Raw genomic sequence first — 22,305 nt, forward strand, 5'->3', positions numbered from 1 at the left:
AATTTATACTTTTCTTTTCCAATCTAAACATTTGATACTTCACTGTCTGTGGCCAAAGTATGTGCATACAGGTTCCAGAGGGTTCTAAAATAATACTGTACTTTGAATGGGAGAGGGAAATGCCTAATGGACTTAGACTAAGTAACCAACCTATCAGAACTATCATTCTTTTCCATTCTATCATGGAATCTGATGCTTAGTTGCAAGAGGGGGGGGTTCTTCCCCAACGAACTAAGAGACAAATCCGCCTTGAGTCCTTAGTATACAGAAAAAGGCTCTTGAAGGACTTTTCCTAAACCTTCACAGCAGTGGTGGGATTCAATTTTTTTTTACTACCAGTTCTGTGGGAGTGGCTTGGTGGGTGTGGCAGAGGAAGGATACTGTAAAATCCCCAGTCAGAAGTGGTATTTGCCGGTTCTCCAAACTACTCAAAATTTCCACTACCTGTTCTCCAGAACTGGTCAGAACCTGCTGAATACCCACCTCTGCTTCACAGGATATATCTGCTGGTTATGCAGAGTGTACTTTAGTTTGGCAAAGTCCTGTCTATGTGTGTGTAACAATAACAAACTATTCAAGCTATTCATCATCTCATTCACAGCTCCTTGTGCATTAATAGGGATAATGAATTTCGTAGCATGATCATCTCCATCATATACTTTTTCCCAAAGGTAACCTATTTCAGTCTGAAAGAATTATTAAACTAGAGATAATTCTTCTTTGCATCGGAAAGCCTTGCCTGTGAGTAATTATATAATTATGATTTTAACAATGATATTGAAACATCTACAGAAACAAAATACTTTTCAACTAAGATACAAAAGCAGATTATACAAAGTTAAAACAGTCTAACTTATATTTTAGCTATTTTATTTTGGATAAAAGCAAGTGGTTAAAATATAGTAGTTTTTTTAAAAATTGCAGCCACCTCCCAATACTTTATTACTATTGCTTTTAAACTGTTTCCACTGTTCCCAGATATTTCTAATTACCATGTCCTAAATCTTTTGTGATATGTAACTCCAGGCAGAATATCATACATAATCTTGTTTATGAATTTATCATCTGGATCAAGCCTCATGGCATACGTAGGTTTTTTTTTAACCACTATTAGTAGTATTCCTTTATTGTTCTTCAATTGTATTTTGTAAGTGACTCAGTCTGTAAACTTATTGACCTAGAAGTAAAAAGACTTTCTATAATAAGCTGTGCCGTCTTTAAATCTGATTCTAAGAAGATTCTACAGTACAGGTAGGAATGCAAACATAATACCCATCTTCATTCTTTAAAGCAAATTTATCAGGTTATTCTCTGCACTTGCTATGAGATATAGGACTGGAAATAGCTGTTTTAAAGCCATGGATACAAGTTCTATAACTGAACTCAATTTGCACCTATCTGTCATCAAAGGTGAAACACTACATGGCCATATTATGTTATGATAAACAGCAGCCGCTCTGATTTATATACCTCCTGTGGGATGACATAGATAGCAATTGGAACTAGGTCAATGGCTGTAAAGTGTGATGTCATGTAACCCTATCATTAATCACAAGATGCGTGGGTCACTAATCAGGAAGTAAAATGAATCTTAGGTAAGGAATAGAGATGTGGAGTGCTGCTATAGAGGGGCATGAGGGAGTGTTGTTGGGAGTCTGAGGGAGGCCTTAGAAGGGCTGGTGCAGGTCATGAATGAATTGAATGAGGGCTTGGGAGGCCTGCCACAGGCCACATATGAACACCAAAAGCCTGGGACATGAATAGCACAGTAGGGCATGAGTACTGGCTGGGTAATAACTGGAGGTGATATCAACATTGCACACATTCTTCATTCCATGCCTAACTAAATGTGTGGAAATTGCAAAAATAAGTGTAGGACAGGGGTGTCAAACTGGGGCCCGCAGGCCAGATGCATCACATGTAGACTCAACCTGTTAAGTAATTAACATATGTGTACATCCTGAATAGATAGATAGATAGATAGATAGATAGATAGATAGATAGATAGATAGATGATAGATAGATATAGATATAATTTAAAATTGTATTTCAAATTCGATTATACTTTTTCTGCATACAGATAATTAAGAATTCAAGATATCCTTAAAAATATGTGTTGAACTAGCACCAGCCACTAATCTCCAACTCTCCTTCTCAAAACCAGGAAAAGAGAAAGGGTTAGGTGTTAGTTTCTTGCCCTTTGTGTGAATCTATAACCTTAGTTTATGATTCACTTCTAGAATAAGAAATCATTGTGTGTAATGATGACAGATTAAAGGTCATCGGTGAATGTTTTGAATGTTCACTTTCAGCCAAATGCTCTGAATCCTCTGTGAATATTGACATGAACCACATATTAAATTTTTTAAAAGGAAGAATGTTATCACACTGCCATCTGCTGTCAGCAAGATCAATTTATCTTGAGTTTAACCATCCCTTTAATAGTTGAGAATAGAAATGTGAAAAGATTCTGCAGTTAGATATTAGGAATTTAAAACAATTCTTAAATGTTAGTCTGAGAAAATCAAATCTTTCCATTTCTATTAATCAGGGCAAACAGCATACAGAGTATTAAATCCTCTTAATGCTGCTATTCCAGAATTTCTCATAATTGCTATAAGTTGTTATTTTTTTTTCCTTAAAAGTTCCAATAAATGGTTTAATAGAGATAAATATTTAACACTTTCGGTAACAAGGTGCTACATTTTCTACCATGATATGAGAAACAAAGTAGGATTATCAGCCTAGGATGCAAAAATGTAGATAACCACTAGATGGAAACAAAGAGATAGAGAAAATTCTAACTGCTGCTTTTTAGAAATAATCTTGATTTTTGCAGGTTTGGTAGTTGATAGCTTTGGCACACAGCAACAGTGCAAGGATTAGTTACTGCAAAAATATTTCTGTACAAATGTAATATCAATAAAAATAATATGATGCTGATAAAAGGCCAGCATTCTTTTGGCAGCATTTCTTACTCAAATTCTTCATATCTCCCAAATAAACCTTATTGGAGGTCCAATTCTAGTGCCACCAACAGTACCTTAAGACCACAGGAAGGATTTTCTGTGACAACTCTTTGTATAGCATTCTAATCTTTGTCTAAGAGATTGCTAATTTAAGACCACTCCCTTTTTCCAGGTTCACATGCACAGAGCAAATGCTTCTGACTTCTCCTCTTCGTAGGATATGGCTAGCAAGGTGCTAGGCTTTTCCTATCTCCTTTCAGATAGAATAATAACACCTGCTTCATTATCTCTTGGTCAGGTCATATTCCTGCTTCCGGAAATGCTCACATTTAAGGAACACCACAACTTTCCACAATCTCTTGGCTTCCACAACTCCGAGGGATTAATACCCCTTAGACTTTCTGGGAGGAGAAAGCAGGACAACAGTTGAAATTCACACAGCTGACAATGGAAGGAAATCTCCTCATGTCAAGAAATGGCAGTTGCTATGCAAGAGCTCCAACTGAGATGACTTGGGACTTTGAAATATCTTATTCTACTTCTTTGATCCTCTCAGGCTATGGCAATTGTAGCCTTTCAATTAACGTTTTATGTTCTTCCAGCCACTGTTACCTTATGCGGAGACTATTGTGCTCATGGAAAACTGAAACAATAAAATCTACCTGCTGGGGGTGCTTTGTTACAAAACTTGATCTGTGCTAGTTCCAGTTGGCCTAGGAGAGAATGGAGGTAGTGAGGGAAACAATAGCTCTCAAGATGAGATCGAGAGAAATAGGTTCACAGAGCAGAGAATTAGTCATTGGGTTGTCTTTCAACACTAGTGTTTGTTTCTGGCAGAACAGAACAATTAAATGAAATTCAAATGGAAATGTAATTAAAATGTGATGAATTAAATGCAATAGGTAGTTACAGCTATGAACTGCTATTAAAGGTTTTAAATAACCAATTGAAACTTAACCACATAAAATGTAATATTACTCACCTTTACGCTGATAAAGAGTTCCTGGTTATTACCTTTATATTCCTGCATGGCACAGGATCATGTAGGTTATTTGTGGGACCACTTCTCCTTGAGGGTATGTACCATCTTACCAGGTTATAGAGTGAGCACACTCCAGGCCCTCAATATAAGATTTTTGAATTCTAGCTGTTTTGGAACCCCCATTTTAACAATTTGTTTATCTTCATTATTAATACCTTTTGCTATAATGGAGCAGCTTTCCTAGAAGCGCTGAAGTCAGTTGGCAACTGGAAATTTGACAAGAGTGGAAGAAGCAAGCCACCTGGATAACAACAAGAACCCCAATTCATCTATCAGAAACATTCTTGTCTGCCTGTGGCTTAAAGCAACAAGATTATTCACATCCCATGGACATAGTCACCACCTTCACAGTTAAAACACTAAAGAACTTTTTTTGTTTCAAATTTTGGCAGCATTCCTTGTACAGATTCACATACATAGGTTAATATAACCTTTTGTGCCTAGCAGAATTCAGAGTAATCTTCTCTTTCTAAGGAGAAACACAAAGATTACAAAGAGATAAAACACAAACACATTGCTTTAACAAGCAAAAGGTTACATCATACTGCAGTATGATCATACATCAAAGAAAAAGATCCTTTTCAAACAGTTGCAAAATTCCATTTATTGCACATCACCTGAATAGAATTGCAATTCAATAAAAAGTATTTGTTCCACTCCATATGGGAACTAGCTGTGATAATTCTCATCAAAACACTAGTGTCAGTGTTCGTTTCCAGCATGTCAATTAGCACTTATTAATTGTGATTGGAACTCATAAATAGTAATTTTTGCCTCCCATCATACTAAAAACAGCAGTTAATGCACTTTCTAAGTTAAAGAAACTACTGAGCTTTTATTAGCCACCCCTCCCCCTCAGACCTTCTCTACATAATACCGTCTTTCCATTTACTTTGCTTTCCTTTTTTTTCCTAAATACAACTGCAACAGTTGGAGAATTGGCCCTATTTTTCTCATATTGCTGTCCTGAGGATAATTGCCTCTCATTATATTTCAAGAAGAGGAAAGTAGAACTGATTACTTGAAGTGTATAGATGATTGCTGATCTTAGCAATTTTGGGGAAGATGAGGAAAATAATGGATGCCCCCATGTAAAAAATAGAAGGCTGGTATAAAAATTGTGGGGATTCAATCATGGAATTGTGGTTTGCATCATAATCTTTTTTATTATTCTTTCTGCAAATGCCGCTGGCAGGACTGCTACAGTATTTGTGGCTATGTAATTAAAATACACAGGGCTTTAAGTACTCAGAATGTTATAAACATTGCCCACAGTGCTTTTCCCTTTGTAAAAATGAAATAGCATTTAAAATACAATGGTATGATCAGAATGTAAAGAAAGGGTAAGTTTAATTCTTCTACGCTTTTGATTTAAAAAACCCCAAATCCAATTCATTGTGCTGTAGTTTTTGATGGAAAACGAAGCTCCTATTGCTGTAGTGGTGTTTGGAGGGAGGTATTTTTCAATTGTGAATTGCTGTGTCCAGGACAAGTCCTTTTCAGGACCATAGTGCTTCCTGCATGCAGTGGTCCTGATTAAAAATAGCCATCTATTTAATATTTTCAAAACTCAAATACAAATATGACATGCAGCTAGTTTCTCAGTGTCTCTTGGTAAAAGGAAAAATGGAAGTGAATTAGAGTTTTTCTGGCAAAGTAGTTTAACATTCACAAGTTTAGAGCCATGGATTTCTGAAACTTAACACAAATCCTGTTTTTAAATTGTTGATGTATTTCATTCAACTTTCGTGGGAGGTTTTGGAGAGCTAATTACAGTTTCATCCATGTTTATCTCTCAGGCATTCTTCTATCCGTCTTATCCTGTGGTTTGCTTTTGTTGCATGGGATTATTTTAGTGCCAACATTTGGCATGATTGTACTCTGAAATAATGGCTGAAGAAAGAGAAACTGGCTTGTTTTAAAGGAAAATGTTTCTGTTTACTCACAGACCCTGGCAAACAGTCATGAGGAAAAAGAATGCCCTACAGAAAAAAAAAAACAATTAGAAAGGCCATTTAATTGCTGAGCAATTTTAATAGAGAAAGTAAATGCTACAATAATGATGCCAGTGTTGTTTAAAAAAAACCACCACACACATATGACACACTTGGATAATGTATATTGATAGTAAAATTAATAGATGGTTGAAAGTACCCATAAGCTTCTGAGAAAGAATGAATATAGTGAACATTAGAATCACCTCAAAATTGGTATACTATATTTAATAATGGCAGATAAATGTAGAATGAGAACAGAACAGCTACCGTAATGATGCTTTTAAAATGTTTGCAAGATCACAAAATGAATATGATTTGCCAAAAACAGCTAAGTCCCATCAGGTGAAAACATTTAAGGTAGAGGACCTGGAGTGTGCTCACTATAACCTAATGGGATGGTGGATCACTCAAGGAGAAGTGGTCTCACAAATAAACTGACCCCGTGCCCAGTGGTGGTATTTAAATTTTTTTACTACCAGTTCTGTGGGCATGGCTTGGTGGGTGTGGCATGGCTTGGTGAGCGTTGCTTTGTGGGCATGGCAGGGGAAGGATACTGTAAAATCCCCATTCCATCCCCACCCCACTAACCTTCTTTCCAGCTCCATTCTCCTGTGCAGGGCAACCAAAGAAGACCCAGCCGATCAGCTGGGACTCAGGAGGCAGTGAATAGATGGGAGCGTGGCCAACCAGAGGTGGTATTTACCGGTTCTCCAAAGTACTCAAAATTTCTGCTACCGGTTCTCCAGAACCTATCAGAACTGGCTGAATACCACCTCTTCCTTTGCCATGAAGGTAATAACCAGGAAGTTTTTATCAGCATAAAGGTGAGCAATAAGATTCTGTGTGGTTAAGTTTCAATTGGTTGCTTAAAACTTTTAATATCATTTTATATCTGTAACTGCCTATTGCATTTAATAGTCGTTGAAATAATCTGCCAATTTGTTTCTCAAATACTTTTGGTGTGCGGAAGAAGTATTCTTCTTATGGGTTTTTGTTTTAATTGGTTATATGGAAAGGCACCTTTCAGTTGTATGGGTAGTAATTGTGTTGAAGGGTGCTATAAAAGTAGTGTGCTTCTTTTCCTTGAAGTTTTGGGTTGTGGCAGGATGGTTTTGCTCATCTTTTATACTATGTGTAAGTACAAAGGGAATAGTTATGCTAATACATTGCTTTGAAAACCCAAATCTCCGTATTTGTTCTAAACTTCCCCCAAATTTTAATTACAAATCTGTTTGATTCAGATGCCTTTTCTTCAACTAATGTTTTGAAATGTTTCCTTTAGGGAGAGTTATACAATCCCAAATTAAACATCTCCTGTCCTAAAAAAAAAACAGCAATAACCACCGATTACTGCTTTATATAATCACATAACTTTCTTATCTCAGATTGTACCTGCCTATATTTTATTATTATTTTAGATTATACATCATCAAATGAAACAGTACTTTTTCTTGGGAAGTCATTGCAAAACCAGAAGTATGTGCATGTGTGAAATTTTAACAAGAAATGCTCCTGGTAGAAGCTTTGCGTTATTTTCTTAGAGTTAATTTCTACCACAAAGCATAATATGTGCTTTGCAGGCTGAAGTACTCAGGGTTTGTGAACCACAACAAAACATTTGGAGATAATTTACTGCAAATTCAATAAAAAGAAAAGGAAAAACTTTTAGACTACAAATGCACTGACATATTTTAAAAAGTATTACTTTAATTACAGTCCATGGGAAGAAACGCTCCATACAAATACAAAGCGGAATTGCACTGGGGATCATTCGGATCCCAGGCATATATAAATGATCATAATTCTTGCTGTTAAACTAATGTGACCCAGCCATTCACCATCGCACTGCCAAAATTGCTATTGTGTATAGAACTCTATACATAATTCAGAAGCTGCACAAGAAAAGTCCAGAGAAAAGGGCAACCAAAATCATCATGAGATTGGAAGAATTTTCCTATGAGGAAAGGTTATAGTATTTGAGGGTTAAAAAAGGGTTTTAAAAGGGTTAAAAAATATTATGCAGGGAATAAACAATTGTGATAAAGATAAAGGCAGGGGAAGAGATGCTGGCAGCAGTTTGCATAAGTCTGTCCTGCTTTCACTCCATTTCAGGCCAGACCTGAATTAGCTGTACCACACCTATCCTCAAAAAGCTACAGAAGCAGGAGACTGGCAGGCTGGGGTATGGGTGTGTCAGGAGGAGGAGGGGTTACACAGTTTTGCACTAGAGTGCAGGAAAGAGAGCATCATAGCTGAGAGAAGATCAAAGCAAAGGATGTCCCAGATAAAGCTGGCTTGATGAACGTGTGAGGTCAGAGCCTGTGGGGAGCAGACAACCGAAGGCCTGGAAGAAGGGGAAACTAGTTCAGAAGAGCAGCTGCACTGTGGGCAGAGACAGAACTCTGCAGCCACACCAGCTTCTGCAGAACTGCCAACAGCATAACAAGCTTTCCCCTTCCAACCAGTAATGGACAGCAGCTGAGGCAACCTGGCTGAAAAACCAACTAACAACCATGTCAGTGAAACCTTGCAGGCTGAAGACTGAGTGGGACTCAAGCTAAGGGGGGTTGTTTCTTCACATTCTTCAGCTGGACTAAAATGGGCCTAGCTAAGCCCTGATAACAGTGAACTTTAATAATAAAAATAATTTGAGCCAACTTGGGCAATTCAAGCTATCTGTAACAGAAAAAGAAAGAGAATTCTATAGAGACTAGCCCTAAGAACCTATATATCTACCAAAAGGAATACAATCCATAGTAAAATACAATTTAGAAATAGATATATCAAAAAATAGGTTGGGGAAAAAATGGATATAATCTTTAATTTTCTTTGGAAAAAAAAATCACAGGTTTTTGCATTAAAAAAAACAACACCTTGCCAGCAATGTAAGGAGACAAAGTTTCACTTCTTGTTTGCAGTCTGTTCTTCTCAAAAGATTACTGTCCTGAAATAACCAATAATGCACAATGGGAGAGTCTAGAATAGAGAGAAAAGATTATCTCCTCACAAACACATTATCAAACTGCAGAATTTAATAAGATGCAGTGCTGTTGTTCATTTGGATGGCTTTGAAAGGGTATTAGATAAATCTCTGGATAAAGGTAGTTGTACTACATTATCTGAGTGAATAAGTACCAGCCTAAAGTTTTCAAGTTTTCAAGTGTCAAGCACTGGGGAAATCAAAAGTTCCAGGTAGTTCAAATGAATATAAAGGTTTATTGCAAGCTTATGCTCTCTACAAGAATCTGAACTACTAATGGTCCAAGCAAACTGGCAGTAGATAAGAGCCAGTAGAATTTAAGGTGGGCTGGACTTAGATCTCTTTTGTGGGCACAAAGGGACTTGAGACTGATGACATATTTGACCCCTGTCTCAGGCTCAGCCTGATCACCTCCTAACAATTAGAGACTGTTGTTTCCTGAAATTCGGAGCTAGGGATAATGATGTAGTTTACCTTACTTTTAAACAGATTTTTATAAAAATACATAGACACAAACTTAAGATTTATCGTTGTCTATTCCCAAAGCAGTTGATGTTTTTATCTTTTCTCTCTATCCTCCCCCCATCCCCATACATAATTTCTTACACAAAATTTAAAGCTTATGCTGAATATTAGTTACTGAGGGGAGGGAATGTGAAAATCCCATAAAATTTAGTTTAGCCACTATTGGGGGTGGGTGGGAAGGACTTCTGATCTAGGTAGATTTTGATCTGTTCCAAAAAGCTTTTCTCATATTCTGTCCCATGGAGGGTACTTCAGTTTTTAGTGAAAAATCTGTTTTACATAAAAGTATTGATTTACCTGAACACTACCATTCAAGAACACGTGATAAAGTGTTATACACTCTGGAAATGTTATCAGTCAGTGTTTGAGGGAAAGTGTATGCAGATTTAAGATTGCCTCCATACATTTCGAGGCTTATCGTAATTAAAATATCAATTGAACACACAGGTAGAATAATTAAACACAGTGTAATTATCATAATGAAATGCATCATGTTTGATTTCTGAAAAGACAAGCAGATGTATCAACCCTCTCACGTTTAGTTTTCCAGATGATCTTATTTCTTTCTCCATAACTCTGCATCATTCCTTGTATTTCCTTTAGGCAGCAGTATGTGCTTAAATTTCATCTTTTTTAAAAGAAAAAGAAAAAAATCCTCTTTATTTTCATTTTTTAATTGAAGGAATGATTATGTATTATAGTAAAAGCACTGGTTCACAGATTAGTCATTCAGTTTACAGTATTTCAATAACACATGTATTACTCTAGGAGTAAGGATGTTGAAGTAAGAAAATAGAACTTCAACTTTTTCTTTTGAATTTGATCTGCCCCAAGTGGAGGGAAAAGAATTTTCCTAACAGGTCTTTCAACTCTACCAAATTTTCAGGTGGCAGTCAATCTCAGTTGGATGAGGAAGTTATCTGACTGTGCAATGGACTAGCAGAAGATAAGATTCAAAATGTGTCTACCTATATGTGATGAACCAGATATTATCTATACAAAATCATGGCTACCATGAAGGTCCTGAACTCCATAACTGTTCCTTATCTTTCCCTCAGGACATGAGATTGAAGTAACTCATCACCAAAGGACATCTGAACTAAATATCAGCCAAGTGACAAAGTCCAGGAGCCCCAAGAGAGTTCCCACTGGGCAGCAAGGCCACCAGAATAGCAGAAGAATATCCAGCTTGTCTTACAGTTCAGTATAGGTATTTATTTCTTTGACATCATGGGGGCAGGCCCTCAGTAACAAATAAAATAGGTAACCTCACTGAAACCTTTTCCCCTCATGTAGTAAATAGTTCAAAACTGTGGCAGGATCCAAAATGCAGAAGGTTGTTTTTTTTTTGCCTCAAGTTATCTTAAGTTTTGGTAATATACCATATGTGTATTACACAAGCAATGAGTGATCATGAACTGGAGTCTGTGGGTAGACAGAAGGCTTTGATACTGAGGTTATGGAGATGTGAACTTGACTATGGAATGGTGCAGTGGGAGAAAAGTATGTTTTCCTCAGTTGTCTCTTTTCAAGTATGCCATAACATCATGGATTAAGTGTCATGAAGACTGATCGACATAAGGCTGTAATTTTTCTCCCAATAACCATGAGAACCAGAGTTTATTTATTTAGAAAGCAAAACAACAAGGGTTAAGCAACCTGTGGGCAATTGCTTTTTTGTGTGGTTGCCATCCATCTTAGCTCAATAGCACTGTTCTTGCAGATTCCATTTGGTTTTGTGGCTGAGCAAGTGTAAACTGGCAGTTCTTTCTGTACGGGCACAGCCAGCTGTCCATGTTAACATGCTATCCTCCAGTCCTTGAGTTGGAATATATTGCACTGCCTTGACTGCCAAGCCACAATAATGAAACTGGTGACTAATGGGATCCTTACTGTTCTAAAGCAGAACAAGTTAAGAAAAGCAGTTGGCAGATTCCCTGGCTTGGGTTCCCCTCCCACTAAACATCACCTGCCAGCTAGAAAATAACCACCAATTCTTGTTTTTAACGGGAGGTAGAGCAGGATTGGACTAGAGAGGGTGGGTGCTTGGAATTGAAGGTACAGCCATCTTTCAAGGTGCCCAAGTCATAGCTTTATGTCTGGAGCCCTAACTTCATCCCACTCTCCACTTCTATATGTGGGACTTTTCAAATAGTCACTTTTGGATGGGGGATTGGCATTCTTTCCAAAGAATTTTAGGAATAGCCCAGCCGACAGGTCACAGGTGCAGAAGTGGAGTTGGCCAAGAGGTTCAGATGCACTTTCTCCTCCTTCAAGCCTGTGTGCTGTCAGTCAGGCTAACAGACATGGCAAAGGGGAACAGGCTGAATGGGGGGCGGGGGGGAATCAACCACCCAATAGCAAGCTTCATCCTTGACTATGGTCAAAGTCTGCAAAGTATTCATGCCCTCCTTCATTCAAACTAAATTGTAAGCTTCCCTTGTATCCAATGTAGTGAAAAGCATACCCTTCGCGAGCATTCCAGAAAATCCAAAATGAGAGCAGGTAGCAATCCCTGATGGTTAGAGAGCCTAAAATCCCCAAATCTTAGAGGTAGATGCTAACAATGAAGAAAATCTTTGTTTAAAAAAATCTTTCTTTGGGACATCATTCTTTGGGACAGATTGGGTGAGCTCTGCTACTGTTGAGGTGTTTCTTTGTGAGTGGCGCTATTGTTTTAGCCTTGGACACTGGGTTTGTATGCTATGGTTTTGTGAACTACCTTATTGGTAGAAGCAGCGCAAAAGCCTGGTGACAGGAGCAGCAATGCACAGTTTACAGAACCCAGACCTTTTTCTTGACTTAAATTAACCTTCAGTATAGCATAGAACTAGTACTCTCTTTTCAAGAGCACTAAACTAAGTGTACAAAACAGGACTAGATATCTTTCAAAACAGCACTAAATCTATGTGTATAAGGAGTCTACCCAAAACCTAACAAGTGTTTCCAAGTGTTTCAGAAAACACTAGTCAGGCATTACACTCTATAGAGGCTAGGTATTTGATCTTTTCCTTTTTTTTCTTTTCTTTTTTAAAATATTTTATTGAATAAAACAATTACAAAAATTGAACAGAGTGAAGTCAGTTTGACATAACTGGTCAAACTGGTCAGTATCGCATATTTCCTATATACAATTATTCAAATATATACATATATACATTTGTTCACTCATATATTACATTTTCCAACACCATTAGTCCTATTTTCATCTCATACATCCATTTACCCTCTCAGGAACTCCTTTCCCAACTTAAGACCTTCCTTTCTGCTCCCACCAGTGTTAGAATCTTTCCCAAATTGTGTAATATGCCGACTCGTCTTTAGTTTTCACCTTTAAAGTTAGCTTGTCCATTTCAGCGCCTATCAAGGTTTTGGTTATTACTTCGTCTTCACTCGGTATGGCTGTTTCTTTCCAGTTCTGGGCAAATACTATCCTTGTCACAGTGATAATATGTATAATCAAATATAGCTCATCCTTATTGTATTTTTTGACATGATTCCTAATAGAAATCATTCTGGTACATGATCTAATTTAAAAGCCAACATTTCCTCCAACCACTTCCCCGTCCTGAGCCAAAACTCTTGTACTTTTTGCAGCTCCACCACGCATGATAATAGGTTCCCCATTCCATTGAGCATTTGTATTTGATCTTTTCCATAGTCATAGTAAAATAAGAGGGAAATGCCCAGCGAAAAGGGGGCATGTCAGTAACACCAACTTCCCCACCCCAATGAAATCATAAAGCATATAATTGATGAAGTGTCCTCGATTATGTCCACAGCAAAATCTGCACTGGAAGAATTAGGAAAATATCATCTCAAACTGGAAGATGAAATATAACTTTAAGGAGTCTCTATTATGAACTAGGGATGGGAAGAATGCAATACCAAGTGATAATTTATATACCCAAACTACTAAAATTCTCATTTCGCCTTTAATTGGGCAAAACAATACAACATGGGGCAACATTTTTGGAACCAAGACACTTCAATGCAGCATACAGAATACAGTCCAAATTCTTGGACCCCCGATTCCAGTGGAACTGAAATTTGGCAAATTTTATCAAACATTTTGACATAAAATGCTCATAAAGCAATTTATGACATAAATGCTTTACAAAGCATTTGTACAATTCAAATACAAAATGTCCCAAAACATTTCCTGTGTCGACTCCTGATGTTTGACTGTACTATACAGTTCAACATGGATTATAAGATATATTTGTTTTCTGAGGTTCTTGTGAGTATTTGTATGTGGATCTTTGGTTATTCAGGTAAAATTGGAAGTATCTAGGCAACATTGCACTCTGAGAAGCACAAAGCCGAAGACACAAGCCTGAAGATGATGAATGAGACTTCATCGAAACGTTGCCTAGATACTTCCAATTTTACGCAGGAGAAAACCCGAATAACCAAAGATATATGTATATGTATATGTATATGTATATATATGAATATCTCTCGAACATCTCTTTCCCTCCCTTTTCCAATGAAGGAAATGCATTAGGAACTCTTTATTTTTGAAGGCACTGAGGACTATGGTAAAGAAATATCTCTGAAATGACCCAACAGTATCAACAGTAGAGACCTTCAAATTTCTAGGTTCTACTAGACACTGTCCAACTATTTACAAAGTCTGCACTATTACTGTTAATCTTCTGATCACTCCTTATCATCCATCTCTTCCCACTTGTGACTGTATGACTGTAACTTTGTCACTTGTATCCCTACGATTTATATTGATTGTTCCCTAGTATGATTTGATTGCTTATTGTACCCTATGACTATCATTAAGTGTTGTACCTTATGATTATTGACGAATGTATCTTTTCTTTTATGTATACTAAGAGAATTTGCAGCAAGACAAATTCCTTGTGTGTCCAACCATACCTGGCCAGTAAAGAATTCTATTCTATTCTATTCTATTCTATTCTATTCTATTCTATTCTATTCTATTCAGGTCACGGGTTGTCTGGTGACATATAAAAATGGTTACATAGGCATATCATACATGATTAGGAAATGCAATGATTCATTCTCTGAAATAACAACACAAGCAAAAGAGAAAATGGAAACTCAAATGTGTGGCCCTATATTCCTACCTGGCCCTAAAAATAAATATTATTTAATCCAAGTAGTGGATAAGCTTATAAGCTTATCTGCATTTTGTGGATAATTATACCTTATGGGGGTTCTTGGAGCTTTCTGAGCTTGGTTGTTTTCTTGCAGACATTTCATTACCAAACGAGGTAACATCATCAGTGCATTAATGTCTGCAAGTAAGCATCTGAGTTTAGAGAGGACCCCACAATTCAACCATGAGTAACAAATATTCTCTTCTATTAGTAATTGTACCTTTCTTCATATTATGCATATAATACATTCATGGGAATAATGACCATGTGCTATTTTAATAACTCTATTTCCTAATGAGGGTTATAGGGAATTAGGCCAGATTTTCCATGCAGATGTATATGGGGAATGGCTCAGATCTAAATACAAATTGTAGCCATTTGCATGACCATTCTCAGGAGAAAGCCTAAATCACTCATGTGAACAAGAACTGAAAGGGGAATTTTATTATAAATTGAGAATTTGTTGAATATGTCAGTACGTACTTCACTTAAATATTCAAGCAGCTCTTAGTGAAGAAAGCCAGAAATGCTCTGAATGTAGACATTTCAGGGATAAGTGAATGTATAAAATAATATACCTAAAAAAAACAGCTTGTCAAGTTTCTAAAATCAACTTGGGAAGGAAAATTCCAGGAGCAAATTAACTCCTTTAGAATGAATCATTTTCATTTTTGCATGAAATGATAAGGCAAAATCTCTATAAGCTTCTTTTGTTAAATGTCAAGTTCTGTTGTTCTGTGATAAATGCAAAATGCCAAAAGCTGAAGAGCTTCTAAGAAGAGTTCAAAGCCAAGTCATTAAATCAGATTCAGCAGGTGAGGCACAGTGTTAAATGTCCCGCCCCAGCTTGTCTTGTGGAGCTCAGTGCAGCTTCCTCCCAAGTAAATGGGCATAGGATTGTTGTCTAAATTGCTTTACAACAGATCCTTTAATATAATTTTCTGCAATTGTCTTTATGCTTTTAATTTTTAAACTTGGCGGGTTAAGAGGGAAAAATTGAGGCTTTGGGGATTAACCTCAGTAGATATTGGAATGGAAATATGCTCTTGTAGATATATGGTTTAAGGATGTCAACCAAAAAAACATATAAAGCCGTTAATGATTGGAAACAGAGCAGACACACCGTGTCGTATCCTGGAGACATTGCCGAAAATAAAGTTGCTTTTGAGTAAACTCACATATCTGCAACATGCATGATCATGTCTCCCAGAAACAAGAGGGCAAAAGTGGAGATGATAGGAAAGATCAATAAGTAGGAAGAATTATGAAAGAACAAGAGAGGGAGACATGTCATTAATTCAGAACAGAGATGGTGAAGTTTGCTTAGAATGGGAAACCAGAATTTGATGAGAAAGGGAAAAGTCATAAAAAATTGGGAAGGGGAAAATTACATTAGTATAAGTGTACTTTAGATACCGATCTTGTTCTGTAACATATTTAATATCCTTTCATGAAGTTTTGAGGTTGCATTTTACTGTTTTATTGCGCACAACCCCATCTCTAAAGGACAGTCTATAAATATTGAAATGAACTAATAAGGCCATGAAACAATTTGAAGCTGAAAAAGGTGCTTCAGCATCTACTGGAATGCAAACATACTATTGACCTCTAAGTCCTTCAAGGAGCCATGTTTCTTTCCTCAATTGTATGCCTGCTCTTCCCAGCTGCTGTACAATCCTGAGAAATCCTTTTGTTTAAGGAGTGGAAGCAGGTGCTTTGTTCAAGCCCCAATACACTGAAGCGTTGCCCATATCCCGCTCACAGCCTCCTATCCTCCAGATATGTTAGATTACAAATCCCAGCAGCTATGCAGTGTTGGAGGTGATTGGGTTATCCTCCAGCACATCTGGAAGGCAATAGTTTAGGAAAAGCTGATTGAGCTATTCAGGAGGGAGAGTAATTGAAGGAAGTAATCTATTATAATAAGAAAAAAGCTTTTAAAAATATTTGTCATTATTATCCGCACAGCTTGTTTGACTTTACACAGAAGAGTTAAAGTTGTTTCTGCTCTTCAGAGACAGAATGAAATCTCGTCTTGCTTCCTGGAGAGCCACAACCAATCTGAGCTGAGTGGTTCAGTTGTGTGTGATTCCAAAGCAAAGCCTTCCCTATGTTACTCTCAGCAGTTGTGCCAAAGAATGAAAACTACATTAAACTCTACTGGAACCAATTCTTGCTCAGTTTAAATGTCAATCTAAGTCTAATGCATAACTTTCTCACTGTGTAATACAGTGATTAGCTTGACTAGGTAGAGTTTGTTTATGCTGGAGAGAACTTCCTTTCTTTGGTAAATACTCCAAGCCACAGATCTGCTGACTTAACACATCATTTTAAACCACAGTTTATTCAATAGCCCATGATTGTCTAGATGCATATGCAATGCTAAACTAAATCCAAACAGACCGCTATAGAGCTTATTAAAATATGTTAATCTCTATTGTTCTTAAAATCTCTTTGGCAAAGACTTGGTAAATCTGATAAACATCAGATGAACAGCATCTACTGTATCAGTAAGCAACAAGCTATATCTTGATTGCAATGGTTCCCAGTTTCCTCTTATTTATATCAATGATTATGTGCCATTTTTTTTATTCCTAGTAACAACATAGATTTTTCTCCGTGACAACCCATCTCTATACTTGATTTTTCAGATCTTCCAACACTGCAGGCATTACTACTGTAACTGAGTCCATCTACTTGGCTGCTGAACATCCTCTTGCTTTCCACCTTTTCCAACATTAGAGCCACATCTTGATGTGATTGACACAGATAATGGTTTTTCTATAATTATGTAGTGCATGCTTTAGTCTTTTGGCTTTCTCAATTATCCAGCAGGCATCAGCAATGTCTTGTATTCCTTGGACTTTTCTAAAACCAGCTTGAACGGGTAGGGCTCTAAGCTGTGATGGGTGAGCCTAAGCATTATTTTGCTAATGTGTGAAATTAAGGATATTGTATGTTAGTTTGCACATGCTGTTACATCTCCTTTTTTGATATTGGAATGTAGATTGACCTCTTCCAAACAGTTGGTCACTGTGACTTTCTCAAATTTTCTGGCATAACTTAGTTAGAATCTTGACTGATTCTTCTGTTGCTTGCCATATTTCAGGAGTGTCAAACTCAAGGCGAGCAGGCTGGATCCGGCCCATGGGGTGCTTAGATCTGGCCTGCGGGGCTGCCCTGGAAACAGCAAAAGACTGGCGCCTCTGTCAGTGAAAATGGAGCTCAGGACAGCCACATGTGGCCTTCCTGGCCCCCGTTTTCAGCTGCGACAGCCTCCTGCAGCCCTCTGTCAGTGAAAATGGAGCCCATTTTCACTGGCAGAGGGCTGCAGGAGGCCGTCATGGCCAAAAATGGGGCCCAGTGGGGCCGCACACAGCCCCTCTGAACTGCCTTTTCACTGGCAGAGGCCTAGCAAAACAAACTAAAAACAAAATGAAGGGAGAAAGGTTTCTCCTTTTGCATTTGAACATGCAAGAAGGGACAGGAAAGGAGAAAGGGAAGGAGAAAAGACAAAGAAAAAGATGGGAAGATGGGAAGAGAGAAAAATAAGGAAAGGGAGAAAAGAAGAAGGAGAATGAAGAGGGAAGGAAAAAGAAGAAAAGGAAGGAAGGAAAGGAAGGAAGGAAAGAAGATTATAATGAGAGTGAGGGAGGATCTGAGGCAAGTTCTGCCTCAGCAGTTGACCACCACAGGTGCCCCTGTCATGAGTGATGTTGAGCTGGCCACACTCACTCTGGCCAATCGAGGTCAAACACAACCCTAATGCATCCCTCAATGAAATCAAGTTTGACACCCCTGCCATATTTCAATGGATATCCTTGTAATCCTCCAACCTGATAATGACTGGAGTGCTGATCTAACTTCATCTTCTAGTATTAAAGGTTCTTTTAAGTAAGGAATATCTTCTAAAATATCGTCCATGTTGATATCTGTCCCCCCACCCCCTTCAATTGTGTTCGATCCTCAGAGTCAATCTGGACAAATCCCTGCAGTTTCTTGGCAGAGTTTTTCAGAAATGGTATACCATTGCCTCCTTCCTAGGGTTGAGAGAAAGCGATTGGCTCTGTGACATGTGATTTTCTTGGTAAAAATACAGGACTGAGTTACCATTGCCTATCCCCACACAGTGTGAATGGATGCTTTTGCTATTATCTCTAAATTGATTGTCTGCTTCCATCATGCTTGCTTTATGTGGATAGCTGGGATGACCTTCACACCTTGGGTGACTCTGCCAGGAATATATACTTTCCAACATTCTTCACTTATCCCTCCCAGGAACCCCTATTCGACAATGAAGCAGCCCAGTAGGATTTGGGTGTGTGTGTTTTACTGTATATAGAATAATATGATATAAAATACGGAGCAATGCCGCCTTGCATTAACAGAAGTTATAAGACAATTTCTGCACATAGTCTATGGATAATATCAACACTGAAAACTCAGTGCCCCAAGATTATATATTGGTGGTAAAGGTCATATTGATTGTATTTTTTTTGGTAGGAAAGCAGTACTTTATTGGAATTTTTCACTCAGTTTGAAAGCTGTAGAGAGCATCTAAATTAGTGTTTTCGAACCCTGGCAACTTTAAGATGTGTAAACTGCAACTCCCAGAGGTCTCTGGCCAAGAAGTTGGCTGGGGAATTCTGGGAGTTGAAGCCTACCACTTTGAGATAGGTTTAGTTAAAATGTTATCGAATACAGAAACAAAAAATGTGATGGATTTTTTAATATGCCTCAAAATATGGTCTGATGTAACTTCTTGAGAAATATCTCTGACGATTCATCAATACACACCAATAATTTCATTATTAAAATATGAATACACCCTATGTCCCACTCATTATTAAAACAGCATATTTTGTTTAGGCTTGTTTTGAAGAATGAACTTCATGGAATCCTGAAATTAAAGGATTATATAAGATCAATGAAAACAACATGAGGTAAACCTAAGTAATTGTGAATTGTTTTGCAAACATGAAAGGGCCATATTGAAATATTGAGGTCTCAGAGTAATAATTGTAGATATTTCAGATAGAAACATAAAAGTAAATATGTTTCATCTGGCAAGCCTTTACCAAAATATTTATCATTCCCTCAATGAGGCATTTTCTTTGGCAAAAAGATACATCATATTCTTTTGGATTGAACATAACAAATGGAGACATTTTTGAGGGCTTTGTTCTCCTTCATAAATTCTATGGAAGGTAACAAACAATGGAGAGGGAATATTAATAAAAATACATTTAGATAATAAAATAAGGAACTTTACTGCACCTTCTTGTTTACTTTTCTGTTCTTCCATTGTATAACTATAGACGAAATGAATAGCTTCTTCTATATTGTAGAGGTCTCAATAGTTTTGCTACTTTTTTTCCTAATTAAGAAAAATACCAATAAATTTAATTCCAGGTGTAGGGAAGCTAATTTTAGATCTATCTCATAGCTACACATATTTTTATTTGATGTTGTTGGAGCAGAAAAAGGCAAAATTGCATTATAATGTTCATATTTTTGCATAACCTACAGACTGAGAAAGGAATTTTAAAAATGGGATTTTAAGAAGGAAATTTCAGCAAACGGGCAAAAGCTATAATACTTCTAAAACAATTAATTACCAAAAGTCTGCTCACTGTGACTTGCAGGATCCTGGGAAAAGTTGTGGCTATCCAAAATATGGGGAAGAACATATGAAGTACTAATCTTCAGATGTGGCTTTAACCTACAACTCCCAGCCACACCTACCATTGACCAATTAAGCTGGAAGCCATATTTCACCAATTTAGGAGAATCATGCATCACTCTTTCTGTGTTAGGAACAGAAGATACAGTGCAACAATTTTTTTGCTGGCTCCAGTTGCCCTGACAAATCCAAACTGTATTCTGGCATATCCAAACTGTTTTAGGGTATAGTTAGTACAATTTCCTAAGCATAAACCATCTCGTGTCATAATCCGAACTGGAATTGGCAAACTGGTGTTGTATGAATGCTGAGCACATGTAATTGACTTCTGTTGGGTAAGGAATTGTTGTCATATTACCTTGTTATCTTCAGGATAGTTTGGCCAGCCTAAGTTCAATTTAGGAGCAAAGCAGGATCGAATTTCACTGCTTGATCTGAAAATGGAACTACTGATTAGTTATCGTGCTATTCGGAAGATAAAATAACAAATGTACATTATGGGATTAAATTTAGAACAGTTTCAAGAATGGGGATGGAAGGTGGACTCTAAAAATCCTGAATTCTTCTGTTACTTGGATTAAGATCTAACTCAAGAAAATCAAATCCCCTGAGATGAAGGCGCAGACCTAAATCTCTTAAGAGACAAAACCCCAGTTTCTAGGCTTTATTCAAGTCTATGAAATACTGGCATTTCTCTCAATGGAATTGGTGGACTCTGAGTCCCTGATTACATAAATTATTCTCCTCTAGTTTCAGACCCCTCAGTCCTTGTATTTAATACATTAAGAGTTGAGCAGTGAAAATAGTCCTCAACTACAACAAACCTGGAGAAGTGAGAAGCAGAGTCAGCATCCTCGGTTTATATTGATATCACTCCTACTACAACTGGGAGAACAGGTTGGTTAGTTGATTTCTTTTGAACATGTGTATGGCCTTAATGGTTCAAGGGTGCTTCCAGAAAAGCAATTATAACAAAAGTACACTTTCATCCAAATATTAAAACATTCAAATTATTCCACCTATTACACAACAGTAAATATTAAAATAGTTAAAAACATTTATCATGAGACTAATTAAAATCCCTAGGTAAATAAATAGTTTAAACCCACTCCTAAATTGTTTTTTTTTTTTTGATCATAGAAAAATTACCTTTGATCATAGAAAGCTGGTGAAGAAATGCTGCAAAGAAATTAATTAGGTGAGCTTGGTCTTGGAATCCAGCCCCAAAGACCAAGGGCTGCAGCCCTACCAGTTGCCTTCTGCCAATTCTTCTGATGAGGACTGCCAATTCTTTAAAGGGTTTTGTAAATACATACAGTAAACAAGACGAGAGAAATTGAGAACTTTGGCTCTACAAATTCAACGTTGCTGAAAGTGAAGAGGTTGAACCTCCATGTCTTGCTGTCATTGCATTGCTGATTGTTTTGTTAAGGAACACAAACTTAATTTTCTAGTGCCCATTTAACATAAATTATGATGCTATTCAAATGCCAAGATAAACACATTTAATATTAGGGGAGAAAGTCTGTCTATATGTTTTGTCAAGTTTTAGTTCATTCTGAAAGACATGACATATTTATCAGGAGTTAAAATATCCTTTCATTCTTCCCAGTAGCAATGAAAATAGTTACCTTTCTTTTAAACTGTATGTTTCTACTGCATTGCACATTCCACCCAATCTCACTGCTTAATTGCAGTACTTACAATGATATTAAATTACTGTTGCTGCTGCTATTATTTCAAAGCAGGTCATGAATATACTATTGATTGATTGATTATATGATATTAAGAAAGTCAATATCATTAAATACTATTGATAAGAATGTGTCAGCCTCCCAAGTGGACCAGACAGGAAATGCAATAAGTTAGCTAATCTGACTTTATTATAAGGCTACATTAACAGAATCTTGCAAGTCTGAAAGTATAAATCTCCCTTGCCTGTTTGAATTGCCTGGTAGTTAGAATGAGTCCTTT

The 22,305-nt window shown here is 37.2% G+C and overlaps 1 long non-coding RNA gene across 2 annotated transcripts in view; it reads left to right on the plus strand.

The window, feature by feature from the left end:
• The window catches only part of LOC148126921 (uncharacterized), a 48,458-nt gene that overhangs the window by 11,210 nt on the left and 14,943 nt on the right, over window positions 1–22,305 (plus strand). Inside the window, exon 3 of one of the 2 annotated variants that reach the window (XR_015741719.1) lies at window positions 10,572–10,723. The exons of the other annotated variant lie outside the window; for it this stretch is intronic. This is a non-coding gene — a long non-coding RNA (uncharacterized LOC148126921). The remainder of the gene's footprint in view (window positions 1–10,571; window positions 10,724–22,305) is intronic. 2 annotated transcript variants of the gene reach the window in all.

Source organism: Pseudonaja textilis, chromosome 2 (genome assembly GCF_049901715.1).
Source record: "Pseudonaja textilis isolate UNSWEBS1 chromosome 2, rPseTex1.2, whole genome shotgun sequence".
NCBI classification, from domain to species: domain Eukaryota; kingdom Metazoa; phylum Chordata; class Lepidosauria; order Squamata; family Elapidae; genus Pseudonaja; species Pseudonaja textilis.